Below are 21,483 nucleotides of genomic sequence, written 5' to 3' on the forward strand. Positions count from 1 at the left end.
TGTAAACCCCAGCATGTCCCCTTTTGGATCCTATGAGTAACTCACAGGTCCAAGTCCAGTCTCGGACAGACTGAAGAATAGTAGACGAGTTCCCACCGGAGTGGGCTCCAGCCAGATAGACCCAGCGACCTGCGGTGGATGTGGTAGAAACAGACAACAACATCCGCTTCTGCGAACCTAACAAGGCTGCAGAACTCTTACCTTGTCACCTTGCACCGAAAAGGAAAAAAGAACGGTATCAAACCAGTTAAAATGACAGCATCCCACAACCGAATGCGTCACCAACCGTTGTAAGGGAATCTAACTCACGAAGTTAGACTTACCCGCGGTATCTGCCGAGATTGACTGAACTGAGGCCTCCCCAACAGCGGTACACCGTCCCAGGGAAACACTCCAGTATCTCTTGGATTCAGCCTCAGCATTTCTTCTGCAGTCGCACTGCAACCTGCCGCCATGTTATAGAGAAGGATCAACAAAAGACACATCCCCTCTCTCTATAGGGTAAATCTATCGGATGCCTTTCCGAATACAAACATTCTCCCATGTGCAGGCAATGTAAATAACTCCAAAGTAAAGAATAAAATATCACTTAGCTTCCTGTGTACGATCCTTTGCGACAGGGCCCCGTGTCGACCAGGAGTTGACTTTCACAGTATTCTATCCGCAGCGGGAAAAGAATAAACGTTCGGACTTCTTTCTGAGACCAACTCGTCCCGGCCGACCTAGAGCTTTACCAACAGAGCGACCAGCACATGAGAAGGAATACTATTATCTCAGCATCCATTAAAAATGTAATATGAATATACATAATGTAATACACAACTACACAAATATCCTAAATATATATATATATATATATACATACATATAAGCGGATTATCCGGAACCAACGGGTCCCTATGACATTAATGTGTTCTGAATGTGTATGATCATGTACTGAATGCCCCAGTTGTGGATCTACCAGGAAACATTATGGTCGACAGAAAACCTAGTATTCGTCGACAGCAGGGAGTAGTAATCATGCAAAATAACATTCTTGTAACTCCGAGGGGACTGAAGGAAGATACATAAATAAGTTCAATAACACTCCCCTACATGTACTACCATGTCTGTGCTCGAGCTACAGGGCCATGGAACCGTACCCTACGTATACATATAAACTTATATACAGGTATAAGGTAGTTACCGCATGTTAATTAACACCCAGTAATAACAGTTGGTGCCGACAGAGTCACCCACATACTACTGTGTCTCCCATACAGTGTTTACTTTTGACAAGTATACAACTACCGACCTGCTGACACTGTATCTACAGAATCAAGTACCAACAGCAGTCGGCGATGTCGACTGTGATCCGCATAAATGACAGAGCACTCACTCCTGTCGACATATGTCGACTAAAGCTATAGTGAGTATCCGACAGGGAGCACACAGATATAGATATATATATTCATAACACACAGAATACAAGCCCATTTGTCTAAAATAGTGCTATATTCCACTAAATAGCACTAAACTTTGTGCCCCCTCAAGCTTTTGGCGGGGACAAGTAGAAAATGGTGCTGTAACCTGAAGTGAGGGTTAAGCCCCGCCCCCTCTCGGCGCGCTGCAAAAAACATAGCTTCATGTCTGCTATCTAGGGGTCCCTATACAGTGTTTAGATACTGTATAGATGTACTGTCACCCCCAAAGAGTTATATATACATATTGCTGCCCAAGGCACTCCCTCTCTAGCGCCCTGCACCCTTGTAAAAACCGTTGGCGTGTGGGAGCAATGGCGCCCAGACACCGAATCTGCACTTATGCCAGCTGTATTTTAAACTTCCAGTAACTTGCTGCCCAGGGCGCTCCCCCCCAGCGCCCTGCACCCTGTGAGTGCCGTTGGTGTGTGGGAGCATGGAGCGCAGTGTGACCGCTGCGCTGTACCTCCATTACTGAAGTCTTCTGCTGTCACTGAAGTCTTCTGTTCTTCACATACTCACCCGGCTTCTTTCTTCTGGCTTCTGTGAGGGGGTTGACGGCACGGCTCTGGGAACAAGCAGCTAGGCGAACCAAGTGATCGAACCCTCTGGAGTTAATGGTGTCCAGTAGCCTAAGAAGCAGAGCCCTTAAACTAAGAAGAAGTAGGTCTGACTTCTCTCCCCTCAGTCCCTCAATGCAGGGAGCCTGTAGCCAGCAGGTCTCCCTGAAAATAAAAAACCTAACATAAAGTCTTTTAGAGAAACTCTGTAGAGCTCCCCTAGTGTGTGTCCAGTCACTCCTGGGCACAAAGTCTAACTGAGGTCTGGAGGAGGGGCATAGAGGGAGGAGCCAGTTCACACCCATTCAAAGTCTTATAGTGTGCCCATGTCTCCTGCGAATCCCGTCTATACCCCATGGTCCATACGGAGTCCCCAGCATCCTCTAGGACGTATGAGAAATTATATATATATATATATATATATATATATATCCACACTGCTCAAAAAAATAAAGGGAACACTTAAACAACACAATGTAACTCCAACTCAATCACACTTCTGTGAAATCAAACTGTCCACTTAGGAAGCAACACTGATTGACAATCAACTTCACATGCTGTTGTGCAAATGGAATAGACAACAGGTGGAAATTATAGGCAATTAGCAAGACACCCCCAATAAAGGAGTTGTTCTGGAGGTGGTGACCACAGACCACTTCTCAGCGCCTATGCTTTCTGGCTGATGTTTTGTCACTTTTGAAAGCTGGCGGTGCTTTCACTCTAGTGGTTGCATGAGACGGAGTCTACAACCCACACAAGTGGCTCAGGTAGTGCAGCTCATCCAGGATGGCACATCAATGCGAGCTGTGGCAAGAAGGTTTGCTGTGTCTGTCTGATTGGGAACATGAATGGGAATAAGGATGTTTCTCTGCTACAAATGAGCATGAACACAGGGCACTATACTATATAAGGAAAAGTTATATATTTGTTCATCATACAAAACGCATACCCCACAGCTTAAAGAGAATAAAAGCTGTATGGGATATATATGAATGTGTCACTAAACCCTATTATATCCTACACATGTGCAAGTGACTGGTGCAGGCATACAAATAAATTAATTAATGTGAATTTAACCACACCGAATAAGAGCATTGTGATTCTGATAATAAAAGAACCACTCTCATGACAACAGGTGCACTGAAAAACCTAATGGAATGTGATACATCCTGCTAATATGTCACATATGTGTATAATGGGTATTGATGCATGGTGGAACAAATAACGTATATTGACATATGAAATAAAGTGCCCTGAACACCACCTGTCTCATATATGGAGAGCAGTAGTACACGGATAATCATTCCAAGAATAATGAGTCCCTAATAAACAGTAACAGACACGTTAAGGATGAGTTACCACTGTAGTATGAACAGTTAGTGATGCGCACACTGCTGACATGGAATAAAAGCAAAATACTGGTGGTGTAATGAAATTCTAATAGGAGTCATCCTTGATAGATACAAAAGTATCAGTATCAGACATAAGGCAACTAGCATTGCTACAAACATTGCAACACTGTATAGACACTGGAGACAGTGAGGAAACATAAAAACAACTACAGTGGCTAAGCTTTTTAAATTCACTTTAATATTTTCACAACTTTATTCACATGCACCATATTTCGCCTATGTTTTTAAACATTCTAATAAAAGTTAAATCTTAGAATTTGTGGTCATCTATCATGACGGATATTTGACTTTAAGATAATATTACAGTCCGAGTGTGCCCAATACAAGGAATCTTTTCGTTCTCTTTTGACCTCCTATCTGTCAGCGTAGTGTCCAGAGCATGGAGGCGCTACCAGGAGACAGGCCAGTACATCAGGAGACGTGGAGGAGGCCGTAGGAGGGCAAAAACCCAGCAGCAGGACCGCAACCTCCGCCTTTGTGCAAGGAGGAACAGGAGGAGCATTGCCAGAGCCCTGCAAAATGACCTCCAGCAAGCCACAAATGTGCATGTGTCTACTCAAACGATCAGAAACAGACTCCATGAGGGTGGTATGAGGGCCCGACATCCACAGCCCAACACCGTGCAGGACGTTTGGCATTTGCCAGAGAACACCAAGATTGGCAAATTCGCCACTGGCGCCCTGTGCTCTTCACAGATGAAAGTAGGTTCTCACTGAGCACATGTGACAGACGTGACAGAGTCTGGAGACGCCAAGGAGAATGTTCTGCTGCCTGCAACATCCTCCAGCATGACTGGTTTGGCAGTGGGTCAGTAATGGTGTGGGGTGGCATTTCTTTGGGGGGCCGCACAGCCCTCCATGTGCTCGCCAGAGGTAGCCTGACTGCCATTAGGTACCGAGATGAGATCCTGAGACCCCTTGTGAGACCATATGCTGGTGCGGTTGGCCCTGTGTTCCTCCTAATGCAAGACAATGCTAGACCTCATGTGGCTGGAGTGTGTCAGCAGTTCCTGCAAGACGAAGGCATTGATGCTATGGACTGGCCCGCCCGTTCCCCAGACCTGAATCCAATTGAGCACATCTGGGACATCATGTCTCGCTCCATCCACCAACACCACGTTGCACCACAGACTGTCCAGGAGTTGGCGGATGCTTTAGTCCAGGTCTGGGAGGAGATCCCTCAGGAGACCATCCGCCACCTCAGCAGAAGCATGCCCAGGCGTTGTAGGGAGGTCATACAGGCACGTGGAGGCCACACACACTACTGAGCCTCATTTTGACTTGTTTTAAGGACATTACATCAAAGTTGGATCAGCCTGTAGTGTGTTTTTCCACTATAATTTTGAGTGTGACTCCAAATCCAGACCTCCATGGGTTAATAAATTTGATTTCCATTGATAATTTTTGTGTGATTTTGTTGTCAGCACATTCAACTATGTAAAGAACAAAATATTTAATAAGAATACTTCATTCATTCAGATCTAGGATGTGTTGTTTAAGTGTTCCCTTTATTTTTTTGAGCAGTGTATATATATATATATATATACACACACACACACACACACGCAAACATCGAAACATCAATCGAGAACATTGTGACCATCGGAAACATCGCAGCTTTAATTTTGAAAGCCAGGACAGCCTCCAGTTATACAGAAGGGGTCTGGGGGTGGCTTGGTCTGCAGCTGCTGGAGGGGGGGTCCTGCCGTGCTGACCGATCAGCAATGATCGGCAGCACAACAATCGGTAGGGGAGAGTGCAGGGAGGCAGAGGGACCTTCCGTTCCCTATGACAGCAGCAGTGGAGGGAAGTTTCCTTTCCCTGCCGCTGCTAGCACTGTTTATCTGACTGGTCGCATCCTGTGCGGCCATGTCAGATAAGACACTTGCAGGCATGGTCGCATCTGATGTGACCATGCCAGGCAAGTGGTTAAGGGGGTACACACGGAGAGATCCATGCTTAATTTCTAAGCAATCTGACTAGATTGCTTAGAAGTTAAGCACAGATCTCTCTGTGTGTATGCCCCACAGCGACAGCGATGCACGGCCCCGCGCGTCGATATTGCCGGTGCTAGATTGGCCTGCATGCGGGCACAATGTAGCAGACCACTCATTTCACTGCTGTGTGAAGTGAGCAGCCCCCCGCCCTCTCCTCCTCGCACAGCACACATCGCACTGTGTACTGAGTGGGAGGAAGGGGGGGGGGGGGGGAGATGTGGGCTGAGAGGTCTGTGCTAGATCACTCAGCACACATCTCCCCCGTGTGTACGGAGCTTTAGAAAACAGATTATTTCACTTTGCTCACATTTGCAAACTTGCATAAATGAGATATTTACCATCACTGCTTAGATACAGATTACTTTGCTCATAAAACACAATAATAAGAATAATAGTAGTAATATTGAGACACTGTTTGATATGCTTTAAATATCTATTTAAAAATTAATTTCCAGTAAATAAAAAACGGTATTTCAGTTTAGTGGAAAATAATAGAACATACAGCAGGTCATCACAAGTCATGGATGATACAATAAAAGCACAGGCATTTTGTCACATACTGTTATATACCCCAGAAAACATGCTGTGATATGTGCAATTGTGCATACCTACCATAACAATCAGCTATAAAAGGAACTCATTGTCACAAACCCACGCAGAGGCAAGTGACATCATCTAGTAAGGTCTGTGCTCAAGCGGGGTGGTCTTGGCTGGATACCATGAAACTCTCATAGCAGTGGGGCGCCAGGAACTGGGCTTTCTACAGTAACATCTGCTCCGGAAACATGTAGGGGACCTCTGTGTAACCTCGGAACTGCACCAATGTAAGAACAATTAAGCTCAAATACAATCAGTGCAGTGTGTATCTATCTGTATATATTGACACATGATTATGATCAGAGATTTACGTGGAAATATGAAAAAAAATTGGCACTTAAAGATGTAGCAGAAGAGGCTACTCTGCTGGAACTGCTGTGTATAGTACATTCAAATCTGATCCTGTACTGATCAATCCTAAGTGGTCTACACTTTCTACATATAGCTCAGTGGTTCCCAAACTGTCATATCTCAGACTTTTTTTGAGGCACCCATAGCTGCCAGTGGGGCCAAACTACAAAAAGGTTATCGTAGTATGGTACATAGGAGTTAGACCATAGTCTAATGGGGACTGCGGTCTGCTAATTATTTTTGCATCATTATATATATATATATATTGAGGTGAGAGTGCTTGTGTCTCACCACAATTGCCCAGTGTAGTATAAGAATTAACTACGGTATTGGAGCGGTATGAAACCTCAGGAAATATGACAAAGATTTCAGAAAAGGAACCCGGGAATGGGCAGCCAGTTAAGATGGCACACCAGTGGCCTGTTTCCCCGTCTGTCAACCTTCCTCAAGAAATCACAGCTGGAGATGCCAGAGAAATTTGTTATGAATGTGCAGAGCCAGGTCATATAAAGCGGGACTATCCCAGAAAGACAGAGCCTATGGAGTGTGGGGTTGCCAGTAAAGGCGCTACGTATCACGCTTTTTGCATGATGGTACCCCTGGATTCCAGACCACGTTGATGTAGGAAACCGTATTACTAAATGGCCGAGAACTCCCAGCTATCATAGACTCAGGGAGTGAGCTGACCCTGATCTCAAAGGCTGTCCTGCCCAGGCCAGTGGAAAAGGTGCCAGGGTTAGTTGAAGTACTCTGCGTCCATGGGTCCACAGAAAACTTCTCCTGAGTGTGAGTGAACACCATAAAGGGGCACACTTGTGAGATGGTTGCCACGATTGGTCCTAAGCTCCCCTATCCTCTCATAGTGGGACGCAATATTCCAGGAACCACAGAGACAAAACTACCGTAATGTCTCCAAAGCCCTACCTCGTAAAAGGAAGAAGAATGTTAAAGCATGGCCAGACCACTTTGGAGAGAGACCCTCTAAGTATCTTTCTGGTTCACCTGGACCTTCGAAAGTTCCATTGGCGTATACATGGTTGGCGGGGCAATGGAAAGAAGCAGTTAAGCAGTAACCATATTGCGTTCTGGAGATGCAGTGCCAAGCTGGCAGGCGAGAGATAAAAGAAGAAAGTGGTACTCTTTGCTGGACCACTTAGTTGTTGCACTGTCCCTTTGAGGGATAAGTTGTCCTTGGAGTGGGGAAAAATCGTGCATCCCAGTGTCCTCAAGAAATGGGGTCAATTTGTTCCTTTGACAGAATTCACCACATACAGTATGGCAAGAAGGAGGAAGATGGTCAGAAAGCGTCAGTCCGGTACCTGAACCAGAGATAAGGATGTCTTTCCCAGGGAATTTAGAGAAGCTGAATGGTGTCGGGCGACACAAAGGAAGATGTGCACTTCCCCAAGCATGGAAAAGCGAAAGGTAGGAAATGTGGTAAGAGGGCTTGTGTCTCACCACAATTGCCCACTTTCTGGTGGGATCAGCTTCCGCCAAGGGAGAAGAAAACAAGGCCTGCACATTCTGCAACTGTAGTGGAGGTTTATAACTCCGGGTTTTATGGTTACCACAGCTGTAACTGGAGAAACTGAGGTCCAGGTTTTGCAGCAAGTCTCTGCGCTGCAGATAGGAGGAAAAAAAATCCTTTTACTGCAGCGTCCTAGGTCCTATTGCCAGTCTGCCTGCGCCCTCTAGCATCAACAATCACCACTCCCTAGCCGTGGCGCAGGTGGATCAAAAGCTGCTGTGGCCACCGGCATAGATGTGTATGAAAGCGGCACAGCAGAAGGCTTTCATAGCCCTCCCTGCGCCGTATACTCTCTGAGCCCCAGAGCCTCCTCTGCGCGAGATGTCAAAGAACTGCCTCCCTGCCACAGCCGCTCCCAGATCCCCATAGGCCCTGACTCCGCAACACAGCACCTGGGCTGCCAGCCTGGAAGCCCCGAGATGGCTAATGTAACGGATAGAGTGGGTGATATCGCGGAGGATAATGTCTGGACGCTGAATCAATGTAAAAGGTGACAGTGCTGTGCAGTGCAGTGGGTGTGCAGTGTCAGTGACACTGCACAGCATTCTCAACTTTTACATTGATTCAGTCAGTCAGTCAGTTCTGCCAGCCAGTCACTATTCTTAGCGCCGGTGTCCCAACGCGCCACATTACAAAGCATTCCGGCGCTAAGGCCTGTTGGGAGCTGTAGTTTATTGAGTGCATCTCCTTCCCTGTAATGCGTCTTGGGACACCGGCGCTAACAATGACTGGCTGCTTGGCTGCTGTGCGAGTCTCCGGGAGAGCCACTGCCAAAGGGAGGACAGCAGCTTAGCTGCTTCCAGGAGGAAAAGCAAGAGAAGCATTACCCGCCCCTCCCCCACTCGCAGTACCTCCGGGCCCCATGTTCCGCACCCCCCCCCCACTCCACCACCCGCAGTGGCTCCGGACCCCCACCCGCGGCACCCACGCACCCGCCCCTTCCCCACCCATGGCACCCTTGTAACCACTCCTCCCCCACCCGCGGCACCCCTGGACCCTCTCCCCCATCTGCGTCTCCCCTTCATCCGCCATTCCCCCAACCACAGCACCTACTAGGTGATTCATCAGGCCCTGCATGCAATGTTCACGCTGTTGCAAGGGGCTACGACCCCTTAGCCATTGCACGCCTTTTGTCCGTGCAATATTTAACCATTCACACAATTATGATTGGAGGTAATACTCCATATAATACAAATCTTGCACGCCACAAGGGCGTGCAAGGGTTAAGCTGGCGTAGCCCCTTACGACGGTGTGAAGAGTGCCCGTAGGGCGCGATGAATCACCTAGTGTGTATATATATATATATATATAATCATACAAATTCAGCACCTACTGACACTTCAGACTGTAATTCATCTGAATTCAGGGAATGTTAGTTCCATAATATTGCAATAATTTGTTAAGCTGACAAGCCCCTTCACGGCCATTTCCTATTGGTCAGTCCTTACGCTGACTTTCAAAAATATGAGCATTGCTCTCAGGTATCTTCTGGATTTTAAATACACCGTATGCTTCTATCATGGGTTTAGGTCCTGTCCCACTCTTTTAAAGAGACAGAACTACACCCAAGCATATCAGTTAATGAACACCTCGGGAATTTCTTAACATTCAAACTTAAATATGAAAAATAGGGGTGCAAGAAAAAGTGTGACCACAAAAATTTTATATAAACAATAGGCTTTAGTTCAGAGCACTCGTACATCTGCAGTGCCAGTGGTATTGTGACCACACCATTTAAATAAAAATCATACAAATTCAGCTCTCATCTAATATTAACACTTCAAACTGTAATTCATCTGAATTCAGGGAATATTAGTTCCACAATATTGCAATCATTTGTTAAGGTTACCAGCCCCTTCATGGCCATTCTCTATTGGTCATTCCCTACGTTGCTTGGTCCTAGGTATGCCACCTCACACAAACACCGCTGCTCCTGCTGTCACGCCCATTTCCTGATCGCCAGAACCAATAGCAGGGCTGCCTTGTGGAGTGATGTGTGCTACATAAGCTGATGGTGCCTTCCGGGTCCCTAGGACCACCGGGCCACCTTGTAGGTAATCTAGCTCTATGTGGCATGGCCAAGTAACTTGCCATAATGATTTGGGACCAGGCTAGACCTCCCAGCCGTGACACCCAGGTAAGTGCACAGTGACATAGCTAATGGAGAAGGTAATTGATAATTGGGTATGCATTTAGCAGATGGATTGTATTTGGTATCTGTATGCTCAAAAAATCTTGTGCATACACACTTACCAATCTTACCAATCTGATGCCCAATGTCTGGCAACAATGTAATTTAAATATGTACCCCCAAATTGTGATTTCATATTCTATGGCTGCTGTGATTGACCTTTCGCTTACACACAGCCAGATGTACTGATATACTGTATCTGCATGATATATAGACAGTAGCGGATCTTGTCACGGGCAAGCAGGACTTTTGCCCGGGGCGCCGCCTTCCAGAGGGCGCCGGCGCCATTCGGAGGGCGCCGCACCATGGCAAGATCCGCTGCTGCTGTGGTGCCCCCAGCTGCCGCGGCCCGCTGTCCTGCTGTCCGTTGTGAAGGGAAACTAGACGCTACGCGTCTAGTTTCCCTTCGTGGGTTGCCCGCTGTGAATGGAAACTAGACGCTACGCGTCTAATTTCCCTTCCTGTAGAGGACCTTCACTGTAATGATGTGCGGTGCGCGTTGACGTCATCGCGCACCGCACAGCAAAGGACCTCTCCACGAAGGGAACTAGATGCTTAGCGTCTAGTTTACCTTCGTGGAGAGGACCTTTGCTGTGCCGTGCGCGATGACGTCATCGCGCACCGCACATCCTACAACAGTACAGGGGGCGTAACTGACCACGCCCCCTGTATGAAGCCACGCCCCTAATGCCGCCCGGGGCGCCAGTAGCCCCGGAACCGGCCCTGTTTATAGACATCGCCTGCGCTGCCGGGCCGACCTGATGAACAACGTCCTTCACAGACATATCAGGTGGTCACACCTGCCAATGTGCTAGAGATATATATTGTCAGTCAACTGAACAAATGATTTATCGAAAGGTGTGTACCCAGCCTAATGGGCCCTACACATTAGGCGATAACACTGAACGATATGAACGTTCTCGTTCATTAATGAACAAGAACTTGTTCATATCGTTTAGTGTGTAGGCACAAACGATGAATGATGCGTGGCCCCGCGCTCGTTCATCGTTGGTGCCAGATCGCTCATGCATGCAGGCCAATATGGACAATCTCGTCCATATTAGCATGCAGTGCTATGGAGCCATGTGACGGGGGGAGTGAAGAAACTTCACTCCCCCCGTCACTGGGTCTCCCGTCGGCCGTATCCGCCGTCGGGCAGCTCGGCGGCAGATCGCCGAGTGTGTAGGGGCATAAGTCTCCCGTCTAACTGCTCACCAAACTAATGCAAATACTAACAACTATTTACATTTTATCTTCACAGCAACGGTATATGGCTTCTATTAAGATCCATTTTGACAAATTCTGCTAATAAAAGAAAGAAATAAAAAATATTTATAAGTATATATTTTTGGACCTTTTATTGTGTGTTAATATTTTTTCCTTCCCTTTATCTATCTGTGTGTTTCTCAGACACGGATATAGTATTGGGCATAATGATCTCTGCCAAGACTTTGCTTCTACATCTTTTTTCCCAAACTCAAGTTCCTGCAGCTACTCTGACTACTTTGTCATTTTTTGGGACATTAGTATGGAAGAGAAAGAAACCCAGACTTTAGCCAAATCATCAAAATATGGCAGTTTGAGACTTCAAATCTAGCAAAACATTTTTTTGGGGTGGCCCAATTTTCTCACGTTATATTATGTCATGGATATAAGAAGTGTGTAGACACTGAAAGCGCCTTGCCACCAGATACGGGAATTAGCTGTCTCCCATCGTTGCCCAGGATTCACAGACTAGCTTCAGCACACCACTCGAGTCAGTTTACTAAATTTTAATTAGTATCCTACCTTTGGCGATGTCTCCACTTTTGAATCTCCACTTTGGAGACATCTTTTATTTCCACTGAGAATTTTTAGTTAGAGTGGCCTCATTTGGATATCTGAGAAGATCAATACATTTTTACACATATCAGGATAATTTGCACACTCCATCGTTGAGGCTAAGGAGTCTATTCAATGTATGAGGATCAGACATGCATTGAATAGACCTCTAAGCAGGAAAACCATTTCCTGTCTACACTTCACCTTTGATATATACAGATTTGTAGTTTTGTTCACTCTCAATCTTAACCCTGAATGTCCCGTGCGGCATCACCTTATAAACATCAGTGTATTTATTCTGTGGCACGGAAATGTGCGATTTGGTGTGTTTCACTATATTAGGCTGTGATTTCCCAAAGTCTATATATATGGTACCAGATCAAATTTACTGGCTTTATCAACTCTCATCCATCCATTGTTAGAGAACTGTAGCTTGGCTGGCACTACCGTGACATACAGTATCTTAAGTTGATGTTGCATGTGATTTCCCTTGAACTCCCTAGGAGTCCTGTACTTACCATTTTGTACACAATTACTTCTTTTCACATACGATTTACTCATGCTATATCGCATGCGATCTATTAAGTGGCGACATAAATTGCAAAAGAAATATCGACAGGACACACATTACTCGCAATTTCTGCAGCGGGGTACACTGTGTTCCACAGGGAACACATCAGGGAATACATTGGGGGGTGTAGAGATGGATCTTGATCCATTGGCACCAACAGGCTAAAGCTTTAGACTGTCCCAGAATGCATTGCGGGGCCTCCTCGATAACCCCGCCTCCAGACACTGTGAGCTCAGTTTTAGAGTTGGTGCCTGCATGGAGCAGGGCTGCAGCAATTCATATGTCAGTGTGGCATTCTGTGTTGCGGCTCCATCACCTCCCCAGCGGTGTTGCATACTCCCGCTGGCTCTGTTCCTGGGTACTTGCAGCGGAGGCACTGCGGTTCCTAGGCATACCAGCGCAGACGCTCTCCTGGATCGTGTGGCTGCTACTAAGGGAGGAGGTAAGAGGGTCGCCCATGCGGGACCCGCCATTAAATCGCGTCCCGGTCGCGGTTTAATGAGACAAAACGAGACGCTGGAATGGACACTGTGACAGAGCAGGGACCCCACTATATCCACCAGGGCATGGGAGCACAGGTCGGATAGTAAAATATAAACTTTAATAAGGCTCCATGGTACCCGGTGGTGAGGACCAGCAGGGGAAAAGGCGCTTGACCTGTAGCCCTTCCCCCAGCTCCGGGCACCATCTACTGCTGGTGTTCCCGCCCTGGAGCTGTCTCACACTCTCCCTCACTCCCTAACTGAGACAATGGGCGCCATTTTCTAAAATAGATGCGACTGGTCTCCGGGACTGCAGGGCACGGTCTCCTTTGTAAACCCGCCTGTACATCAGCGCCGTGATTTTACAAACACTTAAGTATTCTACATGTCGATAATAAGACAGCGTTAGTTAAGAACAAGTGTACCTGTGCCAGAATATATTGTATGAGTAATCTGATATATACATCCGGTCTCAGACCGCGCATTGTTATATATGTCTATCTATCTATCTATCTATCTATCTATATATATATAGGTAGAAAAAAGACTGCGGCACTCCGGGTCTTGTAGAAAAGTAAATTGTATTCAAAATTCACAGCATAGAACACCAACGTTTCGGGGTGTCTAGCCCCTTTGTCAAGATGTGAGAGTCTCACATCTTGACAAAGGGGCTAGACACCCCGAAACGTTGGTGTTCCATGCTGTGAATTTTGAATACAATTTGCTTTTCTACAAGACCCGGAGTGCCGCAGTCTTTTTTCTACCTAGCCATACTGCTTACTGAGGGCACCGGGCACAGTGACACTAGGAGGAGTGCCGGGCTATTCCTGTTTCATATATATATATATATATATATATATATCCATGCACAAAACCCGGCACTCACTAGTGACAGCGTGGCCCCATAGAACAAACCTTACTGGTGTGCCTTCCTAGAGATGGTGAATCCCACATGCAGAGCAAAAACAAAAGAGGCGGCACTTCCAGATTTGTAAAGGTGAAAAACTTTAAGTCATAGATCGAAGTTTCGGGGGGTCTCAGCCCATCATCAGGATAACAAGTGTACATAAACAGTAAAACATTTATACTCACAGTCTGCCTGTTCTCCCGCCCGCCGCCGGCCGCAGCCCCGGGACCCGTCTGTACACTTCCGGAATCCGGCCGTTGACGTCACCGGAAGCGGGGAACCAACGGGAACCTGCGTCGGAAGGGTAAGGGAGGAACACACAGAGCACCCATGAGTAACCATGACAACATATACACAAAAAAGATCAAAAAACGTGAAAGCAACAGCTACGATGTGGGGAAAAGCCCCACAATATAAAATTGTGCCAAAACAACAATAGTGACTGCACTGGACGAACGACCTACTAATAAAAATAGCAAACATATACATAAATGCATTAAATAGTAAAAGAAGATGCAGGCAATTAGTATGAGACAGTGCAGCAGACATAGGGCACCAGTGCAAACCTCTAGAATGAAAATGCAATATGCTGTATCAGTGTTCTGGATTATAGCTGGCAATCAACTAGCCCTAGAGGGGATTCCTCTCCAATAGAGGGCTACACAGGATACCGTGTAGGCTAACATAACCAGCACAGATCTAGACCTAGATAAAAGAGGATAGGCTTAACGCCTCATTCAGCCCCTTGGGGCTGACTGTGTCGAGAGTAAAGATCCACCAAGCCTCAAGTTGGAGGAGTTTTTTGGCCCGATCACCTCCTCTGAGGGATTTGGGGACCTGCGCTATCATCCTATACCTCAGAGTCGACATGCTGTGTCGGGCGGAAGCAAAGTGTCGTGCTACGGTCTGATCACTAGTCCCCGCAATTAGAGCCGCCCTGATCGCGGATTCTATGTTGGGCAATACGCTCTTTGAATTGCCTCTCTGTCTTGCCCACGTAGTGAAGACCACATGGGCAAGACAGCAAATACACAACAAATTTTGAGGAGCAAGTGAGGGCAGGTCTAATAAAGAATTCCTTACCAGAATAGGGATGCCTGAACTTATTACCTGTAATTAAAGCACTACAGGTAGTGCACCCCGTGCATCTATAACAGCCTCCTCTCCTCGTGAGGAAATGTTGTTTTGGTTGCCCCATCCCCGTAATATCTGTACGTACTACCAAATCCTTGATGTTAGGACCCCTTGTGAAGCTGGGTAGCAGGCGTGCATTGCGTAAAGATGGTAACTCGGGCTCAGAATTTATTATGGGCCATAACTGCTTGGCCCTTTTGCTGGTGATTTTACTTTTGCTGGTGTATCTATTTACCCAAGGGAACAAATGCGTCTCAGATTGTCTGGGTGCTTTTTGTGACATGAGGTACTGGCGGTCAAGCGCCAGAGCCTTGGTCTTGGCCTGAGTCAACAGCTTTTGCGGATAACCTCGTGTCAGAATTTTTTTTGACATGTTGTCTACTTGTACTTCTCTATCCTGGGGATCACTTGCAATTCGACAGGCCCTAATGAATTGGGAGAAGGGCAGACTGTCAATGGTCGCCCGAGGGTGAAAACTATTGTACTTGAGAAGAGTATTACGGTCAGTGGGTTTTACATACAGACTTGTCCGTAGTGACTGGTTGACAATACTGATATCTACATCTAAAAAGTGAACACGGTGCTGGCTAATACAATAAATCTATAAAAAGAGAGCGCATGTAGTTTAAATAATTTAATTCTATATTTTCATAAAAGACAAAGACGTCTAATCAATATATACATAACAATACTTTTAAAAATACCAAGAGAACAATACCCTCAATTGTGATATAACGGTATCCTTAATTTTTTGCACCTAGAAAGTCCACATTACTATATCAGCTTGTAATTATCATTTGGTAACAATTTGGATCCCAAGGTCACTTTTGTGGAGACTTAAGTAGCTATAATAGCTGTCTGTCCCGCATCATCCAGAACCACTCACTTAAATAGATGATTTTATTCAAAGAAACATAGTGAGTCCAGCAGCAGTGAGATTTGTTCCAATATTATTCAATCATGCAGACTGATAACATTATGCTCAAATTCTTGATTGTATATATTTGCATATAATCGTAAGTTCAAGAACCGTGTCTCACCTCCTCTGTTTCCAGAAAACTTTTGTAGATCACCGTGCTAAACTCCTGCTCGGAGTATTAGTATCCCTTTCTCGTGGTGAATATAACACAGACCAAAAAGCCGGCTCCCAGCTGCAGCGTCGTGTTGTAGCGCTTTCCCCGTTACATCCGTCTGTCTCCTCTTGGCCGTAGCACAGGCCGCTTGTATGAAAGCTTTGGAGCGGAGCTCGGCTCCCGGCTGCGGCGGCGTGCCGCTGGATGTAACCTTGCTGGGGCTTTTTGTCTTGTTTCCACGGGGGTTGTTAAACGGACACGGTGAGCCGAGGTCACTGGACTTGATGCGGCACACCTGGAATGGTGTGTATAGTTCCACAATCCGAGGGTTTGTCTCAAGGTGTTATGATCCGGGTGTTCTTAACGCGTTTCTCCGTTGTACACGGAGCCAGTGACCTCGGCTCACCGTGTCCGTTTAACAACCCCCGTGGAAACGAGACAAAAAGCCCCAGCAAGGTTACATCCAGCGGCACGCCGCCGCAGCCGGGAGCCGAGCTCCGCTCCAAAGCTTTCATACAAGCGGCCTGTGCTACGGCCAAGAGGAGACAGACGGCTGTAACGGGGAAAGCGCTACAACACGACGCTGCAGCTGGGAGCCGGCTTTTTGGTCTGTGTTATATTCACCACGAGAAAGGGATACTAATACTCCGAGCAGGAGTTTAGCACGGTGATCTACAAAAGTTTTCTGGAAACAGAGGAGGTGAGACACGGTTCTTGAACTTACGATAGTTACATATCTATTATATGCAAATATATACAATCAAGAATTTGAGCATAATGTTATCAGTCTGCATGATTGAATAATATTGGAACAAATCTCACTGCTGCTGGACTCACTATGTTTCTTTGAATAAAATCATCTATTTAAGTGAGTGGTTCTGGATGATGCGGGACAGACAGCTATTATAGCTACTTAAGTCTCCACAAAAGTGACCTTGGGATCCAAATTGTTACCAAATGATAATTACAAGTTGATATAGTAATGTGGACTTTCTAGGTGCAAAAAATTAAGGATACCGTTATATCACAATTGAGGGTATTGTTCTCTTGGTATTTTTAAAAGTATTGTTATGTATATATTGATTAGACGTCTTTGTCTTTTATGAAAATATAGAATTAAATTATTTAAACTACATGCGCTCTCTTTTTATAGATTTATTGTAATTCATTTATTGGTATTTGTTCAGGTTGCCAAGTGGGAGCTGCATACAGGTTGTTAATTCTTGTTGACCATTATCATAAATTAATAGAATTATCTGCGCCTGAATTAATATACACCCACAGACAGAGATAAGACCCTTGTGGTTCTGTTGTGCGTCAGTGGGTGCATATTATTGTATTTGTTGTGCTGGCTAATACTAGCTGTAAGTTTAACCGGGCTCAGTGACAAATTGTGTCGGGATATTGTTTCTTCTAATGTAGAAATATCACCTGTCCACAAAAGCAGGATATCGTCAATATACCGATAATATTTAAACACATACCGACTGATATAGGGATCTGCAAAGAATAATTATTTTTCTACTACATGCATGAATGAGTTAGCATATGAGGGGGCCACCCGGCTCCCCATGGCACAGCCTGCCTGCTGAAGAAAGAAATTACCATCGTAAAGGAAGTAATTATGCTTTAACGTGAACTCGAGTAGCTTGATGAAAAAACAAACATCAGGACCAGTATATAGCGAATTATCAGTAATTAATTGATGTACTGCAGCCAGACCCCGATCATGAGGTATGCACGTGTATAGACTGGTGACGTCTATACTTGCCAATACCAGATCAGAGGGTACTTGGGTAATTTCCTCAAAGCTTCTCAACAAAGTTGAAGTATCCTTGAGATGCGTTGAGGTACCTTGTATAACTGGCTGCAGAAAGAAATCCAAAAAACTCGCTACCGGCTCACACAGCGACCCCCTGGCAGAGATGATGGGTCTACCAGGGGGACACTGTGGGTCCTTGTGTAATTTGGGAATAATGTAGAAGACTGGGACAATGGGGAAGGTTTTACACAGAAACGCTTTAGTATCTGAGTCTATGTATCCTCGATTGACACCATCCTGCACTAGCTGGTGCAGCTCTTTCTTGAATTTTTCAGTGGGGTCTCCTGCCAATCTGCTATAGGTGTCACTGTCGTCCAACAGCCTCTGGCATTCTTGTTTGTAAGTGCTCAAGTCCATCACTACTACGGCCAGCTATAATCCAGAACACTGATACAGCATATTGCAGTTTCATTCTAGAGGTTTGCACTGGTGCCCTATGTCTGCTGCACCGTCTCATACTAATTGCCTGCATCTTCTTTTACTATTTCATGCATTTATGTATATGTTTGCTATTTTTATTAGTAGGTAGTTTGTCCAGTGCAGTCACTATTGTTGTTTTTGGCACAATTTTATATTTTGGGGCTTTTCCCCACATCGTAGCTGTTGCTTTCACGTTTTTTGATCTTTTTGTGTATATGTTGTCATGGTGACTCATGGGTGCTCTGTGTGTTCCTCCCTTACCCTTCCGACGCAGGTCCCCGTTGGTTCCCCGCTTCCGGTGACGTCAACGGCCGGATTCCGGAAGTGTACAGACTGGTCCCGCGGCTGCGGCCGGCGGCGGGCTGGAGGACAGGCAGACTGTGAGTATAAATGTTTTACTGTTTATGTACACTTGTTATCCTGATGATGGGGTGAGACCCCCTGAAACGCCGATCTATGACTTAAAGTTTTTCACTTTTACAAATCTGGAAGTGCCGCCTCTTTTGTTTTTGCTATATATATATATATATATATATATATATATATATATTCATATAATAGTCCAATTGAATTTTATTTTCATGGAAATAATTATCTGCATTGCAAACGTGACTATGTGTGCCTGTATCGCCTATGTGATTTCACTGCGGTGTGTTCCAGATATATCTATCACTGTATACTGTACCCTAGTTACTAGGTGCGTCTGGGTCCATATATAGTGCATCACAGTATTTACCTATTACATGTATTCTACTGTGTACTCAGTCACATAATACCGGATATTTCGCAGGTGTTGTGTACAGGGTACTCAGTCACATGCGAATGGATTTATTCGCAGGTATTGTACTCTGTCTGGCTTCATTGTACTAAACCACTCTCTGTTCCATTTGTGTATAATGTTTAACATGTAGGGCAGTAAATCTGGGGACCCTCCTGCATCCTGCAGAGCATGCGCAACGGATTTACCTGAGGGGGAAGTTTTGTGTGATGGTCTGTGTGCTATGTCTCATACATCTCCCAGTCAGTCCGCAGCTCGTGTAATTAATCAGGAGCCAACCTGAGCTGTGTTCTCAAACCTACTGGGTTCTCTAGTTCAACGCTTTATGCCCCCTATGGGACCACCTGTAACATTACAGTCTCTGATGTCCACATAATTTTTCCTCACGGATTGTAGCGTATGACTCATTCTCTGGTCAGGCAAGACCCTATTCCAGGTCACTCTCATGTCTCTGGGTCATCTGAGCGGGCTGATTCTTCCTCTCTATCCAATAATCTCTCTGATATTCTATCTGAAGAGAGGGAGATCATGCTGTCCTGTCAGTCCCTATATTAGGTGTTCCTGAAAAGGATTTTCCATTGCTAAATGATACCACCGCCCTTGTGGTTACTGGGTAACAAATCCTACAAATCAATGATGATAAGAGGATTCCCCTACTATGGTTAAGCAAACTGATATGTTCACACGTCAGAGGGTAATTAAAATAAGAATTTACTTACCGATAATTCTATTTCTCATAGTCCGTAGTGGATGCTGGGAACTCCGTAAGGACCATGGGGGAATAGCGGCTCCGCAGGAGACTGGGCACAAAAAGTAAAAGCTTTAGACTAGCTGGTGTGCACTGGCTCCTCCCCCTATGACCCTCCTCCAAGCCTCAGTTAAGATACTGTGCCCGGACGAGCGTACATAATAAGGAAGGATCTTGAATCCCGGGTAAGACTCATACCAGCCACACCAATCACACCGTACAACTTGTGATCTGAACCCAGTTAACAGTATGATAACCGTAGGAGCCTCTGAAAAGATGGCTTCCAACAATAAACAACCCGATTTGTTTGTAACAATAACTATATACAAGTATTGCAGACAATCCGCACTTGGGATGGGCGCCCAGCATCCACTACGGACTATGAGAAATAGAATTATCGGTAAGTAAATTCTTATTTTCTCTGACGTCCTAGTGGATGCTGGGAACTCCGTAAGGACCATGGGGATTATACCAAAGCTCCCAAACGGGCGGGAGAGTGCGGATGACTCTGCAGCACCGAATGAGAGAACTCCAGGTCCTCCTCAGCCAGGGTATCAAATTTGTAGAATTTAGCAAACGTGTTTGTCCCTGACCAAGTAGCTGCTCGGCAAAGTTGTAAAGCCGAGACCCCTCGGGCAGCCGCCCAAGATGAGCCCACCTTCCGTGTGGAATGGGCTTTTACAGATTTTGGCTGTGGCAGGCCTGCCACAGAATGTGCAAGTTGAATTGTACTACAAATCCAACGAGCAATCGTCTGCTTAGAAGCAGGAGCACCCAGCTTGTTGGGTGCATACAGTATAAACAGCGAGTCAGATTTTCTGACTCCAGCCGTCCTGGAAACATATATTTTCAGGGCCCTGACTACGTCCAGCAACTTGGAGTCCTCCAAGTCCCTAGTAGCCACAGGTACCACAATAGGTTGATTCATGTGAAACGCTGAAACCACCTTAGGGAGAAATTGAGGACGAGTCCTCAATTCCGCCCTATCCGAATGAAATATCAGGTAAGGGCTTTTATAAGATAAAGCCGCCAATTCTGATACGCGCCTGGCTGAAGCCAGGGCCAACAGCATTACCACTTTCCATGTGAGATATTTCAAATCCACTGTGGCAAGTGGTTCAAACCAATGTGATTTTAGGAACCCCAAAACTACATTGAGATCCCAAGGTGCCACTGGAGGCACAAAAGGAGGCTGTATATGCAGTACCCCTTTGACAAACGTCTGAACTTCAGGCACTGAAGCCAGTTCTTTCTGGAAGAAGATCGACACTACCGAAATTTGAACCTTAATGGATCCTAATTTTAGGCCCATAGACAATCCTGCTTGCAGGAAATGTAGGAAACGACCCAGTTGAAATTCCTCCGTAGGGGCCTTCTTGGCCTCACACCACGCAACATATTTTCGCCAAATGCGATGATAATGTTTTGCAGTTACATCCTTCCTGGCCTTGATCAGGGTAGGGATGACTTCATCTGGAATGCCTTTTTCCTTCAGGATCCGGCGTTCAACCGCCATGCCGTCAAACGCAGCCGCGGTAAGTCTTGGAACAGACAAGGTCCCTGCTGGAGCAGGTCCTTCCTTAGAGGTAGAGGCCACGGGTCCTCCGTGAGCATCTCTTGCAGCTCCGGGTA

At 45.9% G+C, this 21,483-nt stretch overlaps 1 protein-coding gene across 3 annotated transcripts in view; it reads left to right on the plus strand.

The window, feature by feature from the left end:
- LOC134945416 (ankyrin repeat and fibronectin type-III domain-containing protein 1-like) overlaps positions 1-21,483 on the plus strand; it is a 1,003,308-nt gene that overhangs the window by 132,962 nt on the left and 848,863 nt on the right. The window lies entirely within an intron of this gene.

The sequence above is a fragment of the Pseudophryne corroboree genome, chromosome 7 (genome assembly GCF_028390025.1).
Source record: "Pseudophryne corroboree isolate aPseCor3 chromosome 7, aPseCor3.hap2, whole genome shotgun sequence".
NCBI lineage: Eukaryota > Metazoa > Chordata > Amphibia > Anura > Myobatrachidae > Pseudophryne > Pseudophryne corroboree.